Raw genomic sequence first — 5,832 nt, 5'->3', positions numbered from 1 at the left:
CTTCCGCCTCGGCCGGATAATACGTCACACACAGGCGCGCTGCGGTTACACCTTCTGGCCACACGGTGGCAGCAAAGCTCCAAGTCACTCCGAAAATAGGTCATAACTCATTTTGTTATTCCATAGGGTGGGCGCAGCTTTGACGCACAAAACCATTATTCAACAGCTCTTAGATCCTCCTTTATCAGCAGCTAACTGAAGTACTCGTTTTTTAGTTTTATCAGTCTCATGAATGTAGAAGAATGTTTGAATATTGCCTCAGTTCATTGAGGTTTTTGGAGATTTATTTATACAGATCTTTCAAGGTGCCACTGCTGCGTTTTAGTTGGATTGGACTTTGATAAAGCCATTTCAAAACGTTGGCTTCTTTAATTATTATTATTTTTCAGCCATTCTTATATAGACTTGCTGATGTTCTTTGTATCATTTTCATTTTCAAGCTTTTCAACTTTGTTGGTTTGTTTGTTTATTTCGGTCATGACATCACAAAAAAAGGATACAAATGACAACAAGAAAACGAATACACTGTTCAAAGAAAACATTACAAAAAATTTCCAATATACAAATACCATCTAGACCGAAAAAGGTGTAGGCTGAAGCAAAGCTTATTATTTGCCTACCCTCAAAAAGATTAATTAAAGTAATGAGATGAAAGCAAGAAGTAAGAGAAAAGACTGACAGTAAAACAAATTGCCTCCATGGGGATAACAAAGATTCATCAAGAAATTAAAAAAAAAATTAAAAATAAAGGTGCAGTCTACATGTTACCTTCATCCTTAAAAAATCAAATCAAATCACTAATTAAATAAATACCCAACTCAACATAGCAGGCATCACCACTCATTAATTTGATATAAAGAAATCATCCTTCTTTTCAATGTTTTTTTAAATAAGGTTAAGGTTCTACATAATTTCAAATCCCTATCTAATTTATTCCATACATCCACCGCTGCCACTGTAGTGCATCTCAGTTTGGTGTTGGTTCTGATTGTTGATTTCCTGTATATGCTTTCCCCTCTAAGGTTGTAATGGCTTTGTCTTAAATTGAACATATTTTGAATACCGTCTGGCAGCAGCTTTGGTCTCACGTTTCTTTTGAGAAAGCCATTCTAAGGTGCATTGAACAGATGGTCTGTTCAATGCACCTCATTCCTAAATTCTTTGTTAAATCTCTGGATTGATGTGCAAATAAATCACTTCCGTATGAAAAACCTATTCCAGATTCACGAATGCTGCAGAAAAATCTGATATAATTGAAGGAAGTGCATATGATATGAAACCCTACTGATTAAAGTCTGGCAGAGCCCTCCTTGCTCATTAAGTAGTATGAATCCCCAACCAGGCATCCACATATAGGGAGGTGTAAAGGTGCATCATCAACCTGTATGTCTACCTGACACATTGCAAAAGAAAGAACGAGAAAAACATAACAGGCGTGGCAATAGAGCTAATTTTAAATGAAGTGGAGCAAAGAAAAAACATTTTTTAAGCACGGATGTGACAGGGACCAGCGAGGCACGGGCCAGGTGCCCAGAGGACGAACTGCTTTTAACATACATTTTAAAACATGGCGTTAGAATAAAAATGAGCACAGACTGGACAGGTTATCAGCACTCCGTTGGACATTTATACTGTTTTCCTTACTCCAATAATTTGCAGACAAAAGTCTCTAAGCCTAACCCCAAAATAGGATGATGATGATGATGAGTTACCATCATTTATCTTTTAAAAATTACATCCAAAGGTTTAAGTAGCCCACCAGCTTCTTTGCCCAAATAGCAAATTAAGAAACACATCTGAAGCTCGAATATGTTAAATTCCCATCTATCAAGATAAATATGTATTTTTTTTCTCATGTTTAAAACACATCTTTTAAAGGAATCTGCATCTTGTGAAAATGACGGTCTGTATCAGGCTCAAACACTGAATGACACTATTTATGTGCCCTCCTTATTTCCTCAGCGCCTGCGCGTGGTCAGAAGCAGGAAATATTCAGTTTGTCCCGGTGAAAAGTTCACGGCTGCCAACATCAAGAATGGATAAACATTAGGGGTGTAACGATACACTAATCTCACGATACGGTACGATACACGATATTGAGGTCACGATAACGATACGATACGATATTATAGCAGTATTTTTTTAACAACCTTGAATGAGGAACATATGACTGGAAAAAAATTTTCTTTTATTTGAAAGACACAAAATACAAAACAATGCTTTGCGTTTGCCCTATTGTTCCAGTTTGTAATGCTTTGTAACTGTTTAAGATTTAAAAAGAAAGCCAGCCAACCATTTTCCACAAACTGAACTAAAAGTAAATGTCAGGTTTGCATTATGCATCTTCAGTTTCATACAAGTAAAAATATTTTGCCACAAACTGAATAGTTTCTCTCATGTATGATTTGACTTTTTTCTTTTCCAGAAATTTAACAACTAAAATTAAATAAATAAATAAAAGTAAATAAATACATACAATTTTACATCATAAAAAAGATTGATTCATGCTCACCTTATAAGTGTAAGAGGATATTTATTTTTGTTAAGAAGGTTATTTTGGTAATTCAGGGTTCATTATTTTATAAATATATTCTTTATATTCTGATGTAAATCAGGGACTATGATTACACTAGTCAGTTTATCTGTAGTGATTAGTCTGTTTTAGATTGGGCGGAGTGATACAGCACTAGGTGCTGTGTTGATGTTCTAAAATCCTACACTGTTGAGCGGACATTAAAGTACACTGGAACTAAGCAGAAGTTGTCCCCGTGTTTATCCTACTTACGACCAGATTAATTTAATAAGGTAAGGCTTAACTCTACACCAGCTTTACATAAGTAAAAGTTCAGAGCTCAAAACGGGACCGCAAAACGGGACTAGTTTCTTCTGGGCGGAGTAAGATTTTGGTCCGCGCGGCCGCGGCCGCGGTCGGATGCGCGTTACTAGTCAACCTCCACGACACGTATCGTGACGTTTTTGTATCGCAAAATTTCGTGGCACGATATATTATTACACCCCTAATAAACATGCATGAGCTCTGTGCACTCGTTCATTCTGCTCACGTTCCATCAATGCACCTCGATGGCTGCAAGGTGCCCAGGTCTTGTGCCGATACCTAGCCGTGGGCGACAGGTGCTTCTGCCGGAGTGCTGTGTCTAGCTCTTGCCAAACACAACGGCCGGCATTACAGTCAAGCCCCCGTGGACGACTTTGGTCTCATTTATTCACGGGCCATTGCTTCAAGGGTCTCGTGGTTTGTTCAGATGCTCTTTTGTGCACATCAGTCATGTGTCCATGCTCTTTGAAGACGGAAGAGGCTTTCAGCTCACAAGCCTTTCAAACAAATCCTACTTGTTGTGTCTCCTTCTAACTGAGGCGTCATGGACTTCAAACATTTAACATTAACGTTAAATGTTTAAAGTTTAAAATTTAAAGGAGCATGAGGCTTCTTTTAAGAAATGAGACTCGATAGCACCACCCTTCACCACGACGGCCGCCGGGGGTACTGCAGCCAACAGCGAAGCCGGCACGGGAGAACGGGGAGACCGCGCATGCAGCGTCATTTTACGTAATTTTACGCCATTTTACGTCACATCCGCAGCCCAGCGCGGGAAACTCGGCCCCAGCACTGCAGCACATTTTGCAGCACACAGCCTGTTCAAGGCAAAGGAGAGATACACTAGAGGGCTCATTCGTTTTGGTTTGGAACGCTTCATCTGACATTATTACTAGAAAACTTAAAACGTTTACGAATTTTTTTCATAAATCCTGCCTCAAGCTCCTTTAACATTTAACATTTGACATTTGACATTTAATGTTTAACGTCGGGTCTGACATGCAATTCTTGGGTTTAGCACAAGGCTCCAACCAAAGGGTTACTTAGTTTCTTTTCTGTTTGTTAAATACATAATGCCACATGAAAAAAGTTATATTCTGTCGTTGATCCGAGGTATTTATACCTTACGAGATATATCTTATATTGTAGTGTGATAGCATTATGTTGTATTTATAATACATAATGTTGTCATGTTACAGAAAAATAATATTCTTAGCTACATTAGTGTTGGCCCACAATCAAGGCCATTTTGTGTTCAATGTACCAATAACAGTGTGGGCGAAGCTAGCGCCATCTCCTTCACACTGAACTGGCCCGCAGCCGTGACACCTACCCCCACATGCACATCCATCTGTGACCAGGCTCAGAATGAAAACGTTGGGGTCTCTGTGGCAGCAAATGAAAATGAGTGAGGTAGATTCAGGTAAATTCAACTAGATTTAGGTAAAGTCAGGTAGATTCAGGTAAATTCAGGTAGATTCAGGTAAAGTCAGGTAGATTCAGGTAAAGTCAGGTAGCTATGTTGCATAGACATAATGAATAAAAAGCAACTGAATATAAAGACTAAGTTCCATCCATAGACCAAATGAAAACACTGTATATGACATGAGTGGACGTGGGTGCAGAAGGGCCATTCATGGTGCAGCTCATGTGGTATGGAGTCTATTAAAGTGCTGAGTGGAGAGTATTATCTGTCAGACAGAGCTAATTACACAACAGACTCTGAGGCTTCTGCAGAAGGAGCTCTGTCGTCTGTGTGGTGGAGAGGCGGCCGAGGTGAGCCGTGATACGTCCCAGCTTGTTCAGCGTCGTCCTCTCGGTCCTCCAGATTCAAAAGTCTCCGGTCTGCAGATGGTGAGGGGAGCTCGTCCTCGGAACAACTTTATTTAGACTATTTTGGCGCTTTTCCACTAGTACCTACTCAGCCCGACTCGACTTGCCCTCGTTTCTTTTCAATACCCAGATCAGAAGTAGGCGGGTTGGAGCGAAGCTGCTGTGACGTATTTGATTGTGTGATCTAAAGCAGTGATTCTTAACCATAGGGCCGCGGCCCACACTTGGGCCGCGAGCGCCATCTAGTGGGCCGCCAAAAAAATTTCAGTTTTGTACGTGTGGGCCGCGAGGGCCGCGGGACTGCATAGCAACTCCCAACCAAATGAGGAGAAGAAGACACTCAGCTAGCTGTACGTGTAATAGTAAGAGAAATGGTGTGTATTTACAGAGAAAATCCTCCATTTTGCACAGAGTAGGTTTAGATCCGCCAGGATTAGGGATCGATTAATTGGGTCTGCGCCCAGAGCGAGCGAGCGCGGCGTGCTCATTTATCCCGGCGCGTCCCCGCGGCCGGGGAGGTCGGCTGAGGCTGCCGCTCGGGCGGTGGGCTCCGTCGTTACTGGTGAAAGATGGTAGATGTAGATGCGTGGGCTGTCGTGTCTGCTGGACTGGACTGTTCGGGCTTTCAAAAAAGCATCAGAAAGTAACTGCTGCAGCGCGACCAGAGAGCTGCGGTGCGGGCTGTGCCCGTCGCAGCTGATCAGGCTCGGATGAACCCGACACACTGAGTCCTGACAACTTATTAATGTAAATAACTTAAAGTAAAATCAAACTAAGTTTTGTCCTCGCTGTATTTTTAAATATGCAACCCGGAATGGACAAATTCATCCTGTTCAGTCTTCCCACTGGGACAAAACCAGTGTCTCATACGTTCAGAGACCGTGGCGTTCAAAGTGCGAAAGTGAAACGCCACTGAAACAAAACACAAAGTTTTTCATCAAACATATCCACTCAAGTCTGAACTGAAGTCACAGAAAAATAAGCTGACCATCTTAAAACACCCATGTTTGGGTCCAGATACAGCTGTGAAGCAGCTTTCTCCACAGTGAACACAATTAAAACTAAATATCGTTTCAGGCTCATCAATGAGCACCTCCACATGCATATGAGAACCTGAACCTGAACCTTAAATTGTTAAGATGTGTTTATATTAATTTAGTATA

Source organism: Cololabis saira, chromosome 19, assembly GCF_033807715.1.
Source record: "Cololabis saira isolate AMF1-May2022 chromosome 19, fColSai1.1, whole genome shotgun sequence".
Classification (NCBI taxonomy): Eukaryota; Metazoa; Chordata; class Actinopteri; order Beloniformes; family Belonidae; genus Cololabis; species Cololabis saira.
Note: the sequence above shows the minus strand (reverse complement) of the source record.